A 23,870-nucleotide genomic window follows, 5' to 3' on the forward strand; every position below is an offset into this window, starting at 1 on the left:
TCCACCCTCTCCTCCCTGACCTATCACCTTCATCCCCTCCCCCACTCACCTATTGTACTCTATGCTACTTTCTCCCCACCCCCACCCTCCTCTCACTTATCTCTCCACGCTTCAGGCTCACTGTTCAAAAATTGGATTTCTGACCTCTCTAATGAAAAGTTGATCTTCATAGAACTCAAGACCAAAATCCATTTTCCTCTATATTACAACACAAGATCTCAAACAATAACAATACATTATGAAACTTCATCACGCATCCACCACAGAAAGCACAATAAAAGGGTACCTTTGAAAAGCATTTTCAGTTTCGGTTAATGAAACTTGACAAAATCCTTTTAATAAATCATTTTTATAACAGAACAGGCATATCCAAAACTCTCGATAAATTTCTCCAATTATGAAATCTAATATGAATCATATTGATTCATCACAATATACCTTGACTCAAATAAATTGTCATTTTCTATCACAAACTTGATTTCTTCCCTCATTTCTCTACATTGAAACTGTAAGGATGTTGCTTGATAGGTGATGCATACCCTAAGTTAACAGCATATGGCCAAAGATGTATGCTCTATCCTATTTACACAAATTGATTTAATGTTCTGTAATCACTTTTGTAAGTCATTTTTCTGGGAGAGTTGAATATTCTATTTAAATTCCTAAACATCTTCACATTATCCAATCTCACTAAAGAGAAGTTGACTTTAAAACTTTCAATTTCTGATTCAAATGGTTGGATTTATTTTTATTTCACTCCTTATTTCTTTAACATTGCAAATACACTTCTCTCCTGACAATCTTCCCTGTCATGATATTTACTAATTATGATGGTACATTCAGTGATTATTTTCTGTATAGAGTACTCACTTCATAGTTCATTAATTTAGTCCAATAGTTTCCCAGAGAGATGTAACAGTAATGACACCTCATCTCCAACAACAGGATTTCAAGCTTAAATCTTTTAATGTTCTGTAATTATCACAGACTTCAAATACCTTTGGCAAATTCCCAAATTTTGGCTAATTTTTCTCAGAAGCTTGAGACGTAGGTGTTTTTTAAATTTCTTCTCTATTCATCATTCTTTTCAATTCCAACCCTTTCCATCTCCCTTTTCTCCCCCTTTTCTTATAATTCATTTTTTCCCTCAAATTCAAGTTTTATTTATAAATTTCAACTGTAATCTTAGTTAACTTCAGTGTGACTTATTAATTTTAGAGCTCTCTCTTTTTATCTCTAAGTGCAAGGTAATCAATTAACTATCTCGTCCCTATGAGAGCCTGCCTTTTTGCTACATTCAATTTGTCTCCTAAATCTCTCAGTTGTGCCTTGGTCAAATATTTCAAATGGTCTACTGTTATATTTTTCTACTGTTACATTCCTGATGAAGGGCCTATGCCCAAAATGTCGTCTCTCCTGCTCCCTGGATGCTGCCTGACCTGTGCTTTTCCAGCGCCACACTTTTTGACTCTGATCTCCAGCACATGCAATCTTTGCTTTCTCCTCCCTGTTGTATTTTCTACTCCTAGAAAAATCTTGGGTACAGCCAAAGCTATTTACAATTCCAACTCACATAACATACTTCACAACAACTCCTGCCTCTGTGCTCAGAACCACCATATCATCATATTTTTTCACAATTCAGATTTCTTATGAACTCAACTAATTTTAATCTGGCAAAGAGGCCCAGCTTTGTCATGATCCCTATTTATGGGTAATGCTGGACAAGTCAGATCCCAGTGTAAGACCTGGCTTGATAAATCTTTTTTCTCTTTTTGTTTACAAAAGCATGGAACGTATTCATAAGAGGCTGCCAATGCACTTTCAAAGGAAGAACATAGAAAAACATGAAAAAGAAAACCATGAATTATGTTTCACTAAACATTAATCATTTGAAGTGGCATGATTACAAATATTACCAAGATTCACCTTTATAGTTTCAACATCAACATTCCAGACACTAAAATCTCAATGTAGGGTCACCCTGTATTCACACTAAAGCCTGTGCTACAGCTATAATTGATTTCCTATCAGCAAAGGTTTCTGCAATCACTTGATGTTATTTTCTTTATTCATGTCTCTTCCTGAATTCATTAAACAATATTCAAGGGGCAAAAGGAAGAGAGGAAGTAAATCCAATAGCTATCATTAGAGAAAAAAGTGCAAGGGAAACTATGACATGAAAGCTGATAAGTCCCCTGGACCTGATGGGATGCATCCTGGGTTATTAAAGGAAGTAGTTAAAGAAATAGTTGATGCACTGGTAGTAACTTTCCAGGAATCCTTAGATTTTGGAAAAGTCCCAGAGAATTAGAAAACTGCCAATGAAACACCCTTACTCAGAAAGTGAAGGTGACAAAAGACATAACTATAGGCCAGTTAGTTTAGCTTCTGTTATTGGGGAAATTTTAGAGTCTATTATAAAGGATATAATAGCAGACCATTAAAAATGTTAATTTGCTTAAGAAGAGTCAACATGGCTTTGTGAAGAGGAAATCATGCCTGACAAATTCACTAGCATCCTTTGAGGAGGTAACAACGTTGCTGAACAAAGAGACCTTGGAGTGCAGGTTCATAGCTCCTTGAAAGTGGAGTCGCAGGTAGATAGGATAGTGAAGAAGGCATTTGGTATGCTTTCCTTTGTTGGTCAGAGTATTGACTACAGGAGTTGGGAGGTCATGTTGTGACTGTACAGGACATTGGTTAGGCCACTGTTGGAATATTGCATGCAATTCTGGTCTCCTTCCTATCGGAAAGATGTTGTGAAACTTGAAAGGGTTCAGAAAAGATTTACAAGGATGTTGCTAGGGTTGGAGGATTTGAGCTATAGGGAGAGGCTGAACAGGCTAGGGCTGTTTTCCCCGGAGCGTCGGAGGCTGAGGGGTGACCTTATAGCGGTTTACAAAATTGAGAGGCATGGATAGGATAAATAGACAAAGTCTTTTCTCTGGGGTCGGGGAGTCCGGAACTAGAGGGCATAGGTTTAGGGTGAGAGGGGAAAGATATGAGACCTAAGGGGCAACTTTTTCATGCAGAGGGTCATACGTGTATGGAATGAGCTGCCAGAGGATGTGGTGGAGGCTAGTACAACTGCAATATTTAAGAGGCATTTGGATGGGTATATGAATAGGAAGGGTTTGGAGGGATATGGGCCAGGTGCTCGCAGGTGAGATTAGATTGGGTTGGGATCTCTGGTCGGCATGGACAGGTTGGACCGAAGGGTCGGTTTCCATGCTGTTCATCTCTATGACTCTAAACAGGAAAATAAAGGGGAAGCACTAGATGTAATATATTTGGATTTTCAGAAGGAACATGATGAGGAACCACATGTTAGGCTACTTAATATGATAAGAACCCCTGGCATTAGGGATAGTATATCAGCATGGAAAGAGAATTGGCTGGCTAATGGAAGTTTGAAATTTGAGATAACGGGATGTTTTCTTGATGGCAACCTGTAACTAGTGGAATGCTATGCCAGTTTACAATTATTTATAATAAACATTGATTTAGATGAGGGAAATGAATGTACAAAAATTAACTTTGCAGATGACAAAAATATATGGGAACACAAATGTTGAGGACAACATAAGAGACTCTGAAGAAGGATATTGACAGGTTAAGTAAGTGGGAAAAAAATAATATAGTGGGCAAATGTGGGGTTATGTACTTTGACAAGAAGAATAGAGGAACTGAATGTTATTTAAATGGAGAAAGACTGTAGAAAGCTATGGAACACAGGAATTTGAGTTCTTTTCCATGAATCAAAAAAGGTTAGCATCCAAGTTCAACAGATAATATGGAAGGCAAATGGAATGTTGGGCTTTATTTCACAGGGCGTGGAGCATAAAAATAAGAAGGTTTGCTAAAACTATACAAGTACTAGACCAAGCACAGTTCGAAAACCAGATTAACAGTCTTGGCACCCTTATCAAAATAAAAATGTACTGACATTGGAGGCAGTCCAAAAAAGTTTCAACAGGCTGGACTGCCCCCAGTGTCAGTACATTTTTATTTTGATAAGAACTCCAAAACTGTTCATCCAGTATGAAGGGACTGTCACTGAGGAGACGTTGAGTAGTGTGAACTTGGATGCTAGCCTTCAGATTCCTCTGAAGAAATTCCTCCTTATCTATGTGACTGCTTATTCTGAGATTATGCCCTCTGATTCGAGACTCTCCCACAATGGGAAACAACCTCTTTGCATTTACCCTGTTAAATCCCCTATGAATCTTCCCATTCTTCTAAATTCCAAAGAGTACACATCCAATCTACTCAACGTCTTCTCACAGAGGGTTGGGACTGAGACAAGGTGGGGGGAGGGGGACTTCTCCAGTTTCCTCATTTCCCCTCCCCCCACCTTGTCTCAGTCCCAACCCTTGAACTCAACACCATCTTCCTAACCTGCAATCTTCTTCCTGACCTCTCCGCACCCACCCCCACTCCGGCCTATCACACTCACCTTATCACCCTCACCTTAACCTCCTTCCACCTATCGCATTTCCAACGTCCCTCCCCCAAGTCCCTCCTCCCTACCTTTTATCTTAGCCTGCTTGGCACACTCTCTTCATTCCTGAAGAAGGGCTCATGCCCGAAGCGTCAATTCTTCTGCTCCTTGGATGCTGCCTGACCTGCTGCGCTTTTCCAGCAACACGTTTTCAGCTCTGATCTCCAGCATCTGCAGTCCTCACTTTCTCATTAAGTATATTCAAAGCTGTGATAGATTTCTCATTAGTAAGGGAATCAAGGGTTATGAGGAGAAGGTAGGAAAGTAGAGTTGAGGGTTATGAGATCAGCTGATACTGAATGGTGCAGCTGACTTGATAGGCTGAATGGCATACTTTTGCTCCTATGTCTTCTGGGCTTATGTTTTTAACTCTATTTTTCTCTCCACATGCTGCTTCACCTGCTAAGTATTTCATGCATTTTCCACTTTTACATATTTTAAAATAATCTCCTGTTCTGATGAATTTTTAAAATATTGCTCAAATGGGATTTTGTTTTAATTCTGGATTAGAATGACCAATTTTTGGCTGTCGTTTTGCCTTCAGCTGCAGTTGTAATTTCTCACGTTTGACACTAGGTGGTAGAGTAATACTATTTAACATTACGCATACAATACAGGTACACGAAAGCAGATCTGACAAAACACTTTACAAAGTAATTTTTAAATCATGGACACTGTTGTGTAGAAAAGCTCCTACAAACATCACCTAAGTAAATAACCAGCTCATCTATTGTCATGATGTTAGCAGAAAAAATATTAAGATACATAAACTGTTAAACAGTAATAAACCAATTTTTCAATCCCGCTGAGTCTGTAAGATTGCGATGCCTTGTATGATACAATACTTGATGACATTATAGTGAAAGCATCCCTGTGTAGGACTGATTATTTAGAGATTCCCTACAGTGTGGAAACAGACCCTTCGGCCCAACAAGTCCACACCGACCCTCCGAAGAGTAACCCACACAGTCCCATTTCCCTCTGACTAATGCACCTAACACTATGGGCAATTTAGCATGGCCAATTCACCTAACCTGCACATCTTTGGACTGTGGGAGGAAACCCACGCAGACATGGGGTGAATGTGCAAACTATAATATGACTTAATGTAACATTCTCTTTAAAGGATTGAAGAGTGGATTGAACACTAAACTTGATTAAGGGCAATTATAAGGACGTAAAGACCAAGCTGGTTAAAATGAACTGGGGAAGCTAAGTTAAGGAATAGATTGGTAGAGATGCAATGACAAGACATGTAAGGAGATATTTCAGAACACTGAGAAAAGAACACTTAGAAAGAATCTAAGGAGAGAATGCACAATCCATAGTTAACTAAGGAAATTGAAGATTCCACTAAATTGAAAACACAAGCATATAATTGTGCAAAGATGCGTGGCAGGTAAGAATTTTGAAAATGATGTAAAGGATAGCAAAAAGTGATTAAAAGATTAATAAGACAAATGAAAATAGTGTACCAGTAAAAGTTAGGTAGAAAAAAATTTAAAAAGTAAAAGTTTCCATAAATATTTAATAAAGGAAAATTAAAGACAATTAATAATGAAAAGTAAGCAGATGAATTTAACAGATGTTTTGCACTGGCTTGTCTCTATCGGATTTAAATAAGATTCCAGAAAGAATTTTGAATTAGAATATGAAAGAAAACAAGGAATGCAAAACAAATTCAAGCATCAGAGAAAGGATACTGAGAAAATTATTAGAACTAAAATCTGACAAGTCACCTGACCTCGATGAGTTTCATCCTAGGATGGCAAAATAAGTTGCTGCCGACATAGTAGTTGATATCATCTAAAATGCTTAAATGAATATCTGAGGTATAATGAAATGAGGGAACAGGTGATGGATATATTAATGAAGAGCAAATTGATTTTGAAATGGTGGTATGCAAATGAGGAACTTGTAATCCGGTGTGAATTTAATGGAGTGTGATTAACTGAAATAAATCTCACACATAAAAGTGTGAACTTGAATTCTGTTTAAATACAGTTATCTTTTGGAATATAGCTTGGAATATAATTTTCCCAAATTCCCTACATTGTGGAAAGGTTTAATCAAATTGGAAAATAGAGAATGTGACTTCTTTAATCATGGAAAGGCTACAGAAAGCAGGAAATCTCAAGCTGATTAGAGGGAAATGCTGCCCAAGGAGGATTTGCTTACAAAATCATAATGCAAGAAGATTGGTTCAAGTAGTTTTGTGAAAGGGAAATCATGTTTGACTAATTTATTAGTTCTTTGAAGAAGTAACAAGCAAAGTAGATAAATGAGAACGAGTATGAAATAATTCCAAGGAGACAAGTATCTATTCACCGAGTCACCTTTTATTTACATATGCACAGCAAATGGATTCTGACTAGCCCGGTCAGAGCCAGTCCCTATAATGAGAGACTCTCTGAATCTCCTGTTTACTTTTTTCTCTCTTTTGAACAGAACCTCTGACACTCCTGTTCATTCTTTTTTTTTTGACTATAGCAGTATCTCTGACATTCACCTTTTCTTTAAGAGTGAACAGAATGTCTGACATGGCTTTTTTTTTATTCTGCGGTAGTGCTTATTTTTCCCCAACATCCATGGTGTGTGTGTGTGTGCAGGTGTGAGACACAGTGAGAGACACAAGGTGCACGAATCTTTGTTCAATTTCCACCACCAGGAAGATAGGAAAACACCCGGGTGGCCAGTGACAAGCAGTGCCCTTCACATCAAAGGGCAATGCTGTGTGATCCAACAATGAAGGAGAGGGCAGGGACTAAATCAAAATAGAGTTGGAGGGGGAAATAATGCACTCCACTCCCTGCGGCGCCCACCTCTCCCTGAACAACTCCAGGGTGTTGGTCGACACCGCGTGCTCCTTCTCCAAGGACACCCGGGCTCGAACGTAACCACGGAAGAGGGGCAGGCAGTCAGCCCTAACGACCCCCTCCATGGCCCGCTGCCTGGACCTGTTTATGGCCAGTTTGGCCAGGCCCAGGAGCAGACCCACGAGGAGGTCTTCAGACCTGCCCTCCCTCCTCTGTACCGGGTGCTCGAAGATCAGAAGCGTGGGACTGAAGTGCAACCAAAAGCAGAGGAGGAGGTTTTTAAGAAAATCAAAAAGGGAGTGCAAACGCCCACACCCAATATACAAGTGGTCCACAGCCCCCACAGCGCCACAGAACAAGCAGTTGGGCTGGGAGTCCGTGAACCACCGCAATCTGCGGCTGCAGGGGACCGCTGCGTGCAGCACCCTCCACCCCAGATCCCCAAGAGAAAGGGGGAGGACTCCCGCGTAGAGAGCCCTCCACTGGGGATCCCCACTGCCCAGGGCCCGCCTTTTTACCCCCTGAAAGGGAACAAAATTAAAATTCCGGAGGCGGCTCAGGTTATCTCCTTTTTTTTTAATTTTATTAAACAAATTACATAAACAGTTTACAACAAACAGTTACATTTACAGCTGCATACAAGAGACAGCAATTTTACAAGGGAGAGGAGCAGCAAAGCCAGGCTCCAAATCCTACCATTCAAACAGTTCACAGGGACATGAGGACAAACCTCAAATCCCAGTTTCACATATAAAAATATAAAGAAACATCAACAATGACATTTGTACATTAGACAATACTGTTACATACAAAAGTGCAGACAATACAGACCCAGCAAGCCCCCGCCCCTCCCACCTTCCGACCACTCTAAGGCAGCCCGCCCCTCCCCACCTTCCAGTTCTCAGTCCACCCCAGGTATCTCCTGTTTATTTTTTTTTAAAAGGGCCATGCTCAAAGGAAAGCAGCTCAAGGTGACATTGAACAATAGCAGAGGATGGTTTCGAACCAGCGACCTCTGGGTTATGGGCCCAGCACGCTCCCGCTGCGCCACTCTGCTCCTGCGCGAACCCCTGTTTATTTTTTTTTCTCCTGTTTATTTTTTAAAAATTTTTTTTATTCACCCCCACACTACCGCCTAACTGCGGTAGTGCTTATTTTTCCCCAGCACCCATGGTGTGTGTGTGTGTGTAGGTGTGAGATACAGTGAGAGACACAAGGTGCACGAATCTTTATTCAATTTCCACCACCAGGAACATAGGAAAACACCCGAGTGGCCAGTGACAAGCAGTGCCCTTCACATCAAAGGGCAGTGCTGTGTGATCAAAACAGTGAAGGGGAGGGTAGGGACTAAATCAAAATAGAGTTGGAGGGGGAAAAATGCACTCCACTCCCGGCGGCGCCCACCTCTCCCTGAACTCCTCCAGGGTGTTGATGGACACCGCGTGCTCCTTCTCCAAGGACACCCAGGCCCTAACGTAATCTCCTGTTTATTTTTTTTCTTTCTTTTTTTTAACCCCCACACTACCACCTAAGTGGGGTAGTGCTTATTTTATCCCCAGCACCCATGGTGTGTGTGTGTATACGTGTAAGACACAAAGTACACGAATCTCTATTCAATTTCCACCACCAAGAAGATAGGAAAACACCCGAGTGGCCAGTGACAAGCAGTGCCCTTCACATCGAAGGGCAATGCTGTGTGATCAAAACAGTGAAGGGGAGGGTAGGGACTAAATCAAAATAGAGTTGGAGGGAGAAATAATGCACTCCACTCCCCGCGGCGCCCACCTCTCCCTGAACAACTCCAGGGTGTTGGTCGACACCGCGTGCTCCTTCTCCAAGGACACCCGGGCCTTAACGTAATCTCCTGTTTATTTTTTTTATTTTTTGTTTTTTTAAAAAAAAATTCTAATTTAACCCCCACACTACCACCTAAGTGCGGTAGTGCTTATTTTTTTCCCCAGCACCCATGGTGTGTGTGTGCAGGTGTGAGACACAGTGAAAGACACAAAGTGCATGAATCTTTATTCAAATTCCACCACCAGGAAATAGGAAAACACCCGGGTGGCCAGTGACAAACACTGCCCTTCACATCAAAGGGCAGTGCTGTGTGATCAAAACAGTGAAGGGGAGGGTAGGGACTAAATCAAAATAGAGTTGGAGTGAGAAATGATGCACTCCACTCCCTGCGGTGCCCACCTCTCCCTGAACAACTCCAGGGTGTTGGTGGACACCGCATGCTCCTTCTCCAAGGACACCCGGGCCTTAACGTAATCTCCTGTTTATGTCTGTCAGGCAGAGCTCCCTGATTGGCCCAGGTTATCAACTCCAATCAAGGATCTCATCGTCAATGAGAGCCAACTGCTCATTATTCCAATCACTATATAGTAGATTTCCAGAAGGCATTTTTTCAAGGTGACATTTCCAAGGTTGCTACACACCATAAGAGCTTATGGTGTAAAGGGTAACACATTGGCAAGGATAGAGGATTGTTAGGCTAAAAGAAAACAAGGTGGAGATAAATTAATCACTGTGGTTGAGTGGTGTCATAGAGTAATATAGGTACAGCACAAAAACAGACCCTTCAGCCCAACTTCTCCATGCTGACCAGATATCCTAACCTAATCTAGTCCCATTTGCCAGCATTTGGCCCATATCCCTCTAAAGCCTTTCTATGCATATACTATCCAGCTGCCTTTTAAATGCTGTAATTGTACTAGCCTCCACCACTTCCTCTGTTAGCTCATCCCATACATGCACTACCCTCTGTGTGAAAACGTTGCCGCTTAGCTCCCTTTCATAGCTTTCCCCTCTCACCCTAAACCTATGCCCTCTAGTTTTGGACTCCCCCACCCCAGGGAAAAGATCTTGTCTACTTATCCTAACCATGCCCCTCATGATTTTATAAATCTCTATAAGGTCACCCCTCAGTCTCCTACACTACATGGAAAATAGCTCCAGCCTATTCAGCCTCTCTCTATAGCTCAAATCATCCAACCTTGGCAACGATTTGGACATGCTGGTGTTGGACTGGGGTATACAAAGTTAAAAATCACATAACACCATGTTATAGTCCAACAGGTTTAACTGGAAGCACACTAGTTTTCGGAGCACCAGTGGTTGTGGAGGACACAATTGTAAGGCACAGAATTTATAGCAAAAGTTTACAGTGTGATGTAACTGAAATTATACATTGAAAAATACCTTGATTGTCTGTTGAGTCTTTCATCTGTTTGAATACCATGATAGTTTCACTTCTTTCATGTGTAAATCACAAAACTTTTTTTTTAAAAGTTGCATTCTCAGGTTAACTGTAACAATTGGTGTTAGCTAGACAATATGTTGAAGGTGTTAGCCCCCTGTGTTCTCTGTCTGTGCCATGATGTTTAGATTGGTTCTAATCTAAAAAGTGAGATAATAGAGTTTTACATGAATTCATGCAGTTTTTGAGCAAAGTACAATGTAACTCTGCAAGTACAAATTCAGCAGAGGCTGATAGCTAAGTTCCATACGCAAAGGGAGAGCCACAACCGGGACCTTAGATTCATGTCACACTACAGGTGACCACCATTGTACACTACACACACACACACACACACACACAGGCACTCCTATACATACATACACATGGACACACACATACACAGACATACATACAGACACTCACACACAGAATTTTGCTATAAATTCTGTGCTTTACAATTGTGTCCTCCACAACCACCTGATGAAGGAGCGGCGCTCCGAAAGCTAGTGTACTTCCAATTAAACCTGTTGGACTATAACGTGATGTTGTGATTTTTAATTTTGTAAACCCTGGCAACATCCTTGTAAATCTTTTCTGAATCGTTTCAAGTTTCACAACATCCTTCCAATAGGAAGGAGACCAAAACTGACTACAGTATTCCAAAAGTGGCCTAACCAATATCCTGTACAGCTGCAACATAACCTCTCAACTCCTATACTCAATACTCTGACCAATAAAGGAAAACAAACCAAACTTCTTCTTCACTATCCTATCTACCTTCGACTCTGCTTTCAAGAACAATGAACCTGCACTCCAAGGTCTCTTTGTTTAGCAACACTCCCCAGGACCTGACCATTAATGTATAAGTCCTGCTCTGATTTGCTTTTCCAAAATGCAGCACCTCGCATTTATCTAAATTAAACCCCATCTGCCACTCGTCAGCCCGTTGGCCCATCTGATCAAGATCCTGTTGTATTCTGAGGCAACCTTCTTTGCTGTCCACTACATCTCCAATTTTGGTGTCATCTGCAAACTTACTAACTATACCTCCTATGTTCACATCCAAATTATTTCTATAAATGACAAAAAGTAGTGGACGCAGCACCGATCTTTGTGGCATACCACTGGTCACAGGCCTCACGTCTGAAAAGCAACCTTCAACCACCACCCTCTGTCTTCCAACTCCAAGCCAGTTCTGTATCCAAATGGCTACTTCCTCCTGTCAACCTTGCTTATCAGTATCCCATGAGGAACTTTGTTGAACACTTTACTGAAATCCATATAGATCACGTCTACCACTCTGTCCTCATCAATCCTCTTTGTTATTTCTTCACAAAACTTAATCAAGTTCGTGAGACATGATTTCCCATGCACAAAGCCATGCTAACTATCTCTAATCAGTCCTTGCCTTTCCAAATACATGTAAATCCTGTCCCTCAAGATTCCCTCCAACAACTTTCCCACCACCAATGTCAGATTCATGGGTCTGAAGTTCCCTGGCTTTTCCTTACCACCTTTCTTAAATAGTGGCACCTTATTAGCCAACTTCCAGTCTTCTGGCACCTCACCTGTGACAATCAATGATACAAATATCATAGCATTGGGCCAAACAATCACTTCTCTAGCTTCCCACAGAGTTCCAAAATACACCTGATCAGGTCCTGGGGATTTATTCACTTTTATGCATTTCAAGACATCCAGCACCACCACCTCTGTAATATGGATATTTTTCAAGCTCCACATTCTATATCCTCCATGTCCTTCTCCACAGTAAACACTGATGCAAAATACTCATTTAGTATCTCCCCCATCTCCTGCGGCTCCCCACATAAGCTGCCTTGCTGATCTTTGATGAGCCCTATTCTCTCCCTGGTTATCCTTTCATCCTTAATGTATTTAGAAAAACCCTTTTTATTCTCCTTAATTATATTTGCCAAAGCTATCTTGTGTCCCCTTTTTGACCTCCTAATTTCACAGTGTACTCCTACTGCCTTTTTATTCTTCTTAGGATTCACTCGATCTCTCCTGTCTATACCTGAGATATACTTCCTCCTTTTTCTTAACCAAATCCTCAACTACTCTAGTCATTCAGCAGTCCCTACACCTACCAGCCTTTCCTTTCATCCTCACAGGAATATACTGCCTCTGAACTCTCGTTATCTCACTTCTGAAGGCTTCCCTTTTCCAGCCATCCCTTTATCTGTGAACATCTGCCCTCAATCAAACTTTGAAAGTTCTTGCCTAATACCATCAAAATTAGCCTTTCTCCAATTTAGAACTTCAACTTTTAGATCTGGTCTATCCTTTTCCATCACTATTTTAAAACTAATAGAATTATGGTTGCTGGTCCCAAAGTGCTCCCCCACTGACACCTCAGTCACATGCCCTGCCTTATTTCCCAAGAATATGTCAGGTTTTGCACCTTCTGTCGTAGGTACATCCACATACTGAATCAGAAAATGTTCTTCCACATACTTAACAAATTCCTCTCCATCTAAATCCTTAACATTATGGCAGTCCCAGTCCATGTTTGGAAAGTTAAAATCCCGTACCATAACCACCCGATTATTCTTACAGATAAGTGAGATTTTCTGAAAAATTTGTTTCTCAATTTCCCGCTGACTATTAGGGGGTCTATAATACAGTCCCAATAAGGTCTTCATCCGTTTCTTATTTCTTAGTTCCACCCAAATAACTTCCCTGGATATATTCCCAGGAATATCCTCCCTAAGTACAGTTGTAACGCTATCCCTTACCAAGAATGCTACTCCCCTTCCTTTCTTACCCCCCTTTCTATCCTTCCTATAGCATTTGTATGTTGGAATATTAACCTGCCAGTCCTGTCCATCCCTGAGCCACGTTTCTGCAATTGCAATGATATCCCATTCCCATGTTCCTAACCATGCCCTGAGTTCATCTGCCTTCCCTGTTAGGCCTCCTGTATTGAAGTACAGTAAATGCAGTTTAATTTATCAATCCTACCTTGTTCTCTGCTTTGTTCTTGCCTGCCCTGACTGTTTGATTCGCTCCCTTTCCCAACTATACCAGTCTCAGCTTGATCTCTCTCCTCAGTATTTTCTTGGGTCCACCCCTGCCCCCACCCCCCACTCCCCAAACCAAGCAACCTTACTAGTTTAAATCCTCCTTAGCAGCTCTAGCAAGTCTCCCTGATAGTATATATTAGTCCCCTTCAAATTCAGGTGCCATTGGTCCTTCTTGTACAAGTCACTTCTACCCTAGAAGAAATTCCAATGATCCAAAAATGTGAATTCTTTTCCCCTGCACCAGCTCCTCAGCCACACATTCGTCTGCTTCATACTTCTATTCCTACCCTCACTAGCTCGTAGCACCAGTAGTAATTACTATCACCGAGGACTTCCTTTTTTAAATTTTTAACTTCCTATGTTCTCCCTTCCGGACCCCAACCTGTTCCCTTCCTATGTGATTAGTTCCAATGTGTACAATGACCGCCTGCTAGTCCCTCTCCCCTTTGAGAACATTCTGCACCCTCTGAGACATCCTTGATCCTGGTACTTGGAAGGCAACACGCCATTCTGATTTTTCACTCCTGGCCACAGAAACATATGTCTGTGCCTCTGACTAGAGAGTCTCCTATCAAATTGATTGCTTGGGACCCAAAGTACCCCTCATTACATTATGCCAGTCTCAATACCAAAAACTTGGTTGTTCGTGCTATATTCCCCTAAGAGTCCATCATCGCCTACGTTTCCCAAAACAGCATACTTGTTTGAAATGGGATAGCCTCATAAGACTCCACAGTATCTGCCTACCCCTCCTACCTATCCTGGAGTTAACCCATCTACCTGACTGTACCTGCGACTTTTCTCCCTTCCTATAACTGCCATCCATCACACCCCCTATCTCTTGTAAATTCCTCATTGCCTCTAACTGCCACTCCAACCGATCCATGCAAACTGATAGAATTCACAACCAAAGATACTTCCTGGAGACATAATCATCAGTAACATGGAAACTCTCCCTAAACTTGCACATCCAACAGGAAGAGTATATCACTCTACTAAAGGCCATCTTTGCTCCTTCACAATCTGCAGACCCAGAAATAGCCCCATTGTTTTGCTTTAAAAAATACAGTGCTCAGACTAACTTAGTACTAATGGTTTATATTTTTAAAATTTAATCAAGAGACATTGTATGCAGTGACTAGGATCAATGTTGAGGCTTCAATTATTTATGTATCAATTCTCAATGTTCCCCTTTATCCATCTTGCCTGTTACTTCCTTAAATAATTCGAATAGATTTGAGAATCATAATTTGTGAAAGGGAAAACCAAGTTGGGTCTACCTGATCACATTCTGATTTTCTAAGAATCCTGCTATTATTGCTGGCCATTGATTTGAGGATGGTGTCTAATTAGTTGCAGGTTTCTTCCATGTGCTCTAATGTGGCCAATTCTCAACCACAGGTCTTTGAATATATGAAGCAGGATATCCCATGAGGTAGTGGTTTCTGGAGAACAGGATTCCATAAAATATGGGGGAACAGAAGTCAGCCATTTGGACAATTTAGTCTGCTCCACCATTTAATGAATTCATAGTTGATCTAACTATTCTCAACTCCATTTTTTGCCTGTTCCTTGGACCCATTGATTCATTTCCTTTGCTTTCATTCTCTGCCATTGTTCTACTTCATCATTAAGGCACTTGGACTGAAAGCATGATGCAGGTTTGATGGTTGTGTTATTGCCATTTTTAATGATTTGTAGCAATCCCCTCAAAGTCATTAAAGTGCTGGAGCATTTCAGCAAGAGCTTCAAGGGCTCAATCGAATGTTTTATTGACTGGAAAGTGTGCAATTGTTTAGAAGGTATTCCCACTGTGAGACCGATTGACAATTTGGAGCAATAGTAAATCCAGGGATGAAAAAATACTAGTTTTTAAGGAACAAACGAAAGGGTATCAAAATAATAAAGGAAAAAGTTTAAAACTTAATAGGTAAAGAAAATAATATGCTTCCATTGACATAATAAAGCTCATAACTGAAATTAAATTGAAGAGCTATTATAGTAGTAGAAAGCCTAACAACACTGCAGACAAGAGTGTAGGAGGAAAGAAGAGGATGGTAAAACCATAGCAGTGAAACAAGTGGAGTAGGTTCCCTCAAAATATACTAGAAAAACAAAGATGGCTCAGAAATCAAAAACAAAATTCCTGAATATTGCCATAAAAAATCAAACCACTGAGATTTCTTGGATAAACTCAACAGGTTTGGAGCATCTGTGGAGAGAAAACAAAATTTACATTTTGGGTCCAGTAACCCTTCTTCTGAACTGATTGCAGCTGAGTAAAGATTGGTATGTATGCTGAAGTTGGGGTGGAGGGGGCGTGGGTGTTGAAGTAAACGATATGTGGAAATAGAACTCCGAGAGAGAAAACAACAATTGGACAAAGGAGTGGGTAAAGCTCAACCTGGGACATTCATTGGCTATTAGTAGCTGACAATGGTTTAATTGTGGTAGCAACCCATCTGATGACTGGGCCTGGTGTGTGGACTTGGGGAAGAACATGGAAGACGGTGCTTAGGCCCTAAAAATATTGAACTTGATTTTGAATCCTGAAGGTTGCAGGATTCCCAAGTGGAAAATGAAATGCTGCTCCTTCCAGCTTGCGTGCTGGGTCTGAGCATTGGGTCTGCTGCCGTGCTCCAGTGAAACTCAACATTAGTAAAATTTCCTTATTTTCCTAAACAAGAGGCAAATAAGTAAAGATATTGAGAGACACTGGAGCAAGTCAGTTGTTGGAGGTTGCTAAAGATACAATTCCACTTCCAGAGGGGCTAATGAAGGATTCAATATTTATTGGAGGTTACAAACTAGTCCCTTGATATAGAATTGGATTAAAGAGTGACCTAATAAGTGTAGGTGTTGTAGTTATACTTGGAGTCATAGAAGATATACCTATAGAAGGAATTGATTTTATCTCAGGAATGACCTGGTTGAGTCAGAAATATTGGCTTCACAAAGGGTGTTTGAGCAACCAGTATAAGTTTAAAAAAAGCCTGAAATGCCATATGTGGAACACCCTGGATTGTTTTGTGACAGTTTTGCAACTAGATCTCAGGCTGATAAAAGTTGACAAAATTAGGACGAGTCTATACAAAAGGGAGATGAAATGGAATTTAGTTATCTAATGCTAGATATGAAAACATAGCTAAAAAGGATGAAGATATAGCAAATTAGACTAACCTGTTTAGTTCATAGTTTAAAGGTATGTGATTTATATATGTGATTTTCTTTTTAAGAGTTTGGATTCTAAACTAGTGGTACAAGGTGCTGCCTATATGTGTGAAGGGATTTTAAAAAATAATCCGGTCAATCCTCCCAGACCATGACTTTAAATCAATACATGCATCATGGAATGTTAAGGGAAGTTTGTTTATGTTGTTTATAGTAACTCATGAGGGAACAATATTAAGCCAAGAGTAGCATGGTGGCTCAGTGGTTAGCACTACTGCCTCACAGCAGCAGAAACCTGAATTTGATGCCAGATAGATTACTGTCTGTGTAGAGTTTGCACGTTCTCCCTGTATCTATATGGGTTTCTCTGGGTGCTCCTGTTTCCTACTACAGTCCAAAGATGTGTAGGCAATGTGGATTGGTCATGTTAAACTGCCCCATAGTATTCAGGGATATGCAGGCTAGGTGGATTAGCCAGGATAAATGTGGGATTCTAGGAATAGGGTGACGTACTGCGTCTGGGTGGGATGGTCTTCAGAGGGTTCGTGCAGACCCGGTGGGCTGAATAGCCTCTTACTGCACTGTAGGGATTCATGATGTTATTTGCTTAGCAGAAGCCAGATTGACCTTTTATTTAAAGGAAGTTAAAAAAGTTTTAATTCCATTAAAAAAAAATCTGAATAGGTTCAGATGCAAGAATAGTTTCACCAGGAAAAAGGAGTTTAGAACAGTTAAGGGAATATTTTGCTTCAGTGTAAGGTTTTAAGGTTTTGAAAACCTCTATAGTTAGAAATCTAAATTGATTATTTAAAGTTATTCAAGTCTAATATCTCAAATGCATGAGTCAAAGAGAAAGGACTACCTTAAGTTGACCTACAGATTTTAAAGAGAAGGAAAGTTTATCTGGATTTTGATTATCTGTAAAATGATGGTGTTGAGGAGTAGGTGGGATTTTGTTTTACCAGGTGTTTGAAATTGTTTAAACTGTGATATACAGTATGTTGATAGCTTTGCTTTTTTATATTAACTTATAAATTATTTTATTTTTTAAACCATATCTGCAGCCTGACATGCTAGTCTTTCTGTGAAAGACCATCACATTAAATAAGAATAAAACACACAGTATGATCTGTCCAGACAGATTTCATTCTGGGATCTGATTCGTCTCGTAGTAATATCAGTTGGGATCATAACATTAACTTATTTAACAGAAATGCAACAAATTGATCCTGAGTTGAAAGAGCTGTATTAAACCGTCTTCTCAGAAAATGAGTCAGAACTAATACCTGAGTGTTATTGTTTAAAGAATACACTGGTAATGTTAGTGAGGAAATTGAGAACTTTCTGAATAGCAGGCGATGAGCCAATCAGTGGTAGCTTCTTCTGAGTATTGTAATAAAATGTGTTAGGTGGCTCACAAAATTCCAATGGTAGCTCACTTCAGTATGAGCAAAATGCAGTCTCAAAAGCTAAAATACTTTTATTGGTCAAGATTGCATAACGATGTGGTTAAATTTTGTCAGACATGTCATACATGTAAAATAGTGGAGAAACCTGAACTATCAATTAAGCATGCGCCCTTAATTCTATTCCCAAGCTTTTGAGAACCATTTAGCAAAGTCTTCATAAATTTGTGAGTGGGCAAACACTTGATAGATGCAATACTATATGGCTAAATGTGAAGTTATACACTTTGGTGAGTAAAACAGAAAGGAAGAGTATTATTTAAATGGTGATAAATTGAGAAGTATAATGTACAAAGGTATCTGGGTGTCCTTGTAAAAAAGTCAATGAAAGTAGACAGGCAGATGCAGCAAGAATCAGAAAGGCAAATGGGGATTTGAGTTCAGAAATAGGGATGTCTTACTGCAACTGTACAGAGCCTTGGTGAAACCATGCCTGGAATATTGTGTGTGGGTTTGGTGCCCTACCAAATAAAGGATATTCTTGCTATAAAGGGAGCGCAGTGAGACTCCTCCCTTCCCTTCCTAGACATCTGTTTCCATTTCTGGAAATAGGATAGCACCCAATATCCACTATAAACCCACCAACTCCCACAGTTATCTTGACTATACCTCCTCACACCCTGTTTCCTATAAAGATTATTCCATTCTCACAGTTCCTCCACCTCTGTTGCATCTGTTCTGGTGATGCCAGCTTTGACACAGGAGATTCCAAAATGTCCATCTTCTTCCTGAACTGACGATTCCCCGGCACTGTTGTTAACAGGGCCCTCCGCCAGGTCTGACCCATCTTCTATGCTTTGGCCCTCACACCTGTCTTCCCTCCCACAACAGCAATAGGATCCCCCTTGTCCTTATCTACCATCCCACCAGCACACATATCCAGAGGATCTTTGCCACCACTTCCGCCATCTCCAGCGAGATACCACTATCAGACACACATTCCCCTCCCCTGCCTTGTCAGCCTTCTGCAGGGAACAGTGTGTTCCCTCTGGACAACCTTGTCCATTCTTCCTTCACTTCCAACAGCCCTGCACCTGCAACCACGCAGGTGTAACACCTATCCATTTACTTCCGCCCTCCTCAGTATTCAAGAGCCCAAACACACCTTCCAAATGAAGCAGTGCTTAATCTGCACTTCACTCAATTTCGTCTGCTGCATTTGCTGCTCACAATGTGGTTTCCTTTACATTGGGAAAGCAAAGAATAGACTGGGTGACAGCTTTGCAGAACACCTATGTTATGTCCACAAAAAAAACCCTAAGCTTCCAGTTGCCTGCCACTTTAACATACCACCCTATTCCCTGACCAACATCTCAGTCTCAGGCTTGCTGCAATGCTTCAGCAAAGCTCAGTGCAAGCTGAAAGAACAGCGCCTCATTTTCCACTTGGGGACCCTGCAGCCCCCCCCGAACTCAATATCAAGTTCAACAACTTTAGGGCTTGAGCTCTCCCATGTCCCTTATCCCAATCCCCATACACCATGCCTTGTTATCATGTAGTCTGCAATTACACACAACATATTATTAGCCACTGACAGTCCCTATTAATAGCTATTCACCCTCCTAGCCAGATCGTTATACACGCCTTTGTCTGTCTAACTGTTCTTCTCTCACTTTGGGCACTATTCCCACCTATCATTTACTCCTTAGCCCCTCCTTCCACCTTATCTTCTGCATATAAACCGACATTTTCCTAGCTACCGTCAGTTCTGAGGAAGAATCACTATCCAAAATGTTTACTCTAATTTTTCTTCACAGATGCTGTTAGACCTGCTGAGTTTTTCTAGCAATTTCTGTTTTTGTAGTATCATTCAGCTGATACTAGAAATGGCAGGACTATACTTTTGAAATGAGTTTGGGTCACTGGAGCCTGGAAGGATGAGAGGAGATCTGATTGAAACATAAAATTCTAACAGGGCTGGGCAGATCTGATGCAGTGAGGATATTTTCCCTGCTTGGTGAGTCAATAACCAGGGGTCACAGACGCAGCATACAAGGTAGGCCATTTAGGACTGGGATGAGGAAACATTTCTTTACTCAAACAGTAGTGAAGCTGTATTCTCTCCCATAAAAAACTTTGGAGACCAAGTCACTGCTCATTTGTTGTGGTTATTCCCTTTACACAAACCACAGGAGGACTCGAGTATGAAGTTTAACTTTATGTTTATTCAAACAATCTCAGTCTTAGACTGTCTAAACAGAATTCTGTCTAAATTCTCTGCCTAGATCTGTTTGGCTCTGTTCCACATCTATCTGATCTCAGTACAATATCTGTCTCCCATGTCTGTCTGATATGTATGTACAGTAAAATCATTTAACCTTTATACAGATACATTGCTTACATTTCATTCTTATATAATAAACAGAAATCTTTCATTCTATGTCTTTCTCTTATCCTGTTTGCAGGAATTTGTTTATACACTCAAGTTTGCTCTCAAGATTGATATTGATCTTAGCATTATTAAAGTTCCTCTATAGTCATTTCTGCTGGCATGGATCCTTAGGGTGTTCAAGGTTCATGGTCTGGTAAAATGTGCCTTATAGTACCAGCTTGTAAGGTGTTATCTTATTCCTGTTTTAATGCCTTTTTATTAAACCTTACTTCTTTCTAAAAATAATTCAAGAAAAAGATGGGTACATTTTTAGATTTTAAAGGCATCAAGGGATATGGGGAGAAAGTGGGAATACAGCATTGAGATAGAGGATCAGCCATGACCATACAAGTTGGAGCAGCTTAAAAAGGTTGAATGGCCTACTGCTGCTACTTTTTTCAGTTTCCATGTGTAGAACCCCTGCCTAATTCTAGGAGTAGGAATCAGTATCCATTAACAATTAAGGATATCTCAATAAGATTTCCTAGAGCAGTACTGGGAAAAATTATAGAAAAATTGTAGTGGGAAAACTAATTCTTTTTTTAAAAAAAAGTTTGTTACTCAAGGAAATACAATCAGGTCAAGGTTGTAAGTTTGTTACATATTCAAAGAAGTAATTATTAATATGTGAATTATGTCTTCAATGCATTTGCATGCTCAAGGAGCATTAGAAAGATACCATCAAAACTTTAAAGACCATGATGAGAACTTATTGTCAGGAACGTCCTAATGATTGGGAGAAAAAGAATTTCCTTATTAGTTCGCGATTAAAGAAGTCCCTATTTAGTCCACTGGATTTAATCCTTTTGAACTGACATACAGGTATAAAGTGAGAGCTGTCCTAAATTCATTAAAGAAGTATTTATAAACTAAAGCTCAGAAACTACACCTCTGATTATATGTGTCAAGTTTCTGAGAAAAAACCTCCAAATTGGTCAAAAGATGTTCAAAGATTGCTTAACACAGAATGAAAGACATTAGATTAATTTGGCAAATCTTTAAATTTATTGGTGGAGATGAGGTGCTAATACTGTCATCTATTCATTGCGTACCAGTGAAATTTGCTAGCCCTTGTAAAATTAACATCACCATATACAACTTCCCCTACAAGCTACTCACAATCCTGAAGTAGAAAAATGTTGCTGTTCTTTAAGATAGTCACTTGGTCAAAATCCTAGAATTATCTCCATAATGGCATAGTGGGCCTATTTAAGGAAATAGTCACAAGTCATAAGTCGCTCAAGAAGACAGCTAATCATCACCTTTTCAAGGGCAACGTGGGATGGGCAATAAATGCTGGGTGAGCCAGAGACATACATATCCAATGACTGATTAATAAAAAAAAAGTTAGGTTGGCCATCCCATGCTGAAACAAGGTTAGAGGGGCTGCGATAAATCTCACTGTACAAATGCTTCCAGTTAATAGACATCTGTTTCACCACCTAGAAGGATACATACAACAGGTGAGTGGAAACATTACTACCTCCAGTTTCCTCTTAGTCTCACTATTATGCCAATTTGGATCTATATTTCTTCCTCATTACTGGATTATATTCTAGTTTCTCATTTTAAAAAAAAGTCCTTCCACTATCCTTCCAATGTGAATAACGTTATATTTTTTGACATTATATTCCATGTGTCATGCTTTTTTTTCCATTCATAACCTGTATTAATCCCTTTGTAGTCTCTTTGCAATCTCCTCATAGCTTACATTCTCACTTAACTTTGTATCACCAACAAACTTGGATACATTGGTCATTGGTATATTTAAATTGTTGTTGCCTGAACACTAATCCTTGAGATATTCCTATTTATTACATTTTACCAACTTGAAAATGGTTTGTTTATTCCTATTCTGTTTCCTATCTTTCAATCAATCTTCAATCTATGCTAATATATTACCCAAACCCACTAGCCCTAATTTTCTGTAAGGAAGTGTGTGCCTTTAACAACTTTTTGACTAATTTTCTATTAGATCCAATTGTTCATGGTTATCTACTCTACTGATTGCAACCTCAAAGATCTCAACATATTTGTCAAGCATCGTTTCTCTTTCACAAATCTGTGTTGACTCAGCCTAATCACTTGCCCTGTTCCCATGGTTTTGGATCTTATAGGGGCATGAATGACATCGACTACGGTGAAATTTGTGGTAGGACTGGATGAGAATCCATGAAGAGAATGCAGGGAGTTCTGGACAAACAAAGTAAACGCATCTACTATCTTTGTGATTACCTCTTTAAAATCATAGAATTTTAACTATCAAGTTGACTCTAAGCCCCATTAATTTCTCCTGTACCAATTATTTACTAATAATATTCCTAAACTCATCTACACTAATAATTTGGTTCATCACAATTTACAGAATATTATTCTTTTGTTGAAAAGACAGATAAAGTTATTCCCTATTGCAATTTAGCTGCTTTCTGCATCTTTTTAAAATTCATTTTTTTGAATATCGGCATCGCTGCCTGGCAAGCATTTATAACTTGTCTATAGTTGCCGTTGAGAAGGTGATGGTGAGCTACATTCATGAAGCGCTGCAGTCCACCTGCTGTAGGTTGAACCACAATGCCATTAGAGAGGGAATTCCGTGATTTTGACCCAGCAACAATGAATAAATGGTGATATATACCTAAGTCCGCATGGAGTGTGGCTTGGAGGGAAACTTGCAGTTGGTGGTGTTCCCATGTATCTGCTACCCTTCTCCTTCTAGATAGGAGTGGTTAATGGGTTTGAAAGGTGCTATTCTAGGGATGTTTGGTGAATTTCTGCAGTATATTTTGTAGATAGTACATACTGTTGCTATTGCGCATTAGTGCTGGAGGATGCCAATCAAGTGGACTGCTTTGTCCTGGATTGTCTCAAGGTTGAGTGTTATTGGAGCTGCACCCATCCAGGCAAATGGGGAGTTTTCAATCACACTCCTGACTTTTGCCTTGTAGATGATGGAGATGCTTTATGGAACCAGGAGGTGAGTTACTTGCCACAGTATTCCGAGACTTTGGCCTGCTCTTGTAACCATTGCATTTATGTTGTGAGGAGAAAGTGAGCTCTGCAGATACTGGAGATCAGAGCTGAAAAATGTGTTGCTAGAAAAGCGCAGCAGGTCAGGCAGCATCCAAGAAGAAGGAGAATCAATGTTTCAGGCATAAGCCCTTCGTCAGGAATGAGGAGGGTGTGCCAGCAGGCTAAGATAAAAGGTAGGGAGGAGGGACTGATGATCACGAGTCAACTGATGGGTCGGTAATTGGCAG

At 40.3% G+C, this 23,870-nt stretch overlaps 1 long non-coding RNA gene and 1 other non-coding gene across 4 annotated transcripts in view; one reads left to right on the forward strand and one right to left on the reverse strand.

Moving 5' to 3' along the window:
- LOC122563903 overlaps positions 1-23,870 on the forward strand; it is an 87,859-nt gene that overhangs the window by 2,499 nt on the left and 61,490 nt on the right. The window contains exon 1 of one of the 3 annotated variants that reach the window (XR_006315772.1): positions 22,169-22,819. The exons of the other annotated variants lie outside the window; for them this stretch is intronic. This is a non-coding gene — a long non-coding RNA (uncharacterized LOC122563903). Of the gene's footprint in view, positions 1-22,168; positions 22,820-23,870 lie in introns of those variants that run through there. 3 annotated transcript variants of the gene reach the window in all.
- Positions 8,306-8,377, reverse strand: trnam-cau. The gene has a single exon. It is a non-coding gene; the product is annotated as a tRNA-Met (tRNA).

Source organism: Chiloscyllium plagiosum, chromosome 28 (genome assembly GCF_004010195.1).
Source record: "Chiloscyllium plagiosum isolate BGI_BamShark_2017 chromosome 28, ASM401019v2, whole genome shotgun sequence".
NCBI lineage: Eukaryota > Metazoa > Chordata > Chondrichthyes > Orectolobiformes > Hemiscylliidae > Chiloscyllium > Chiloscyllium plagiosum.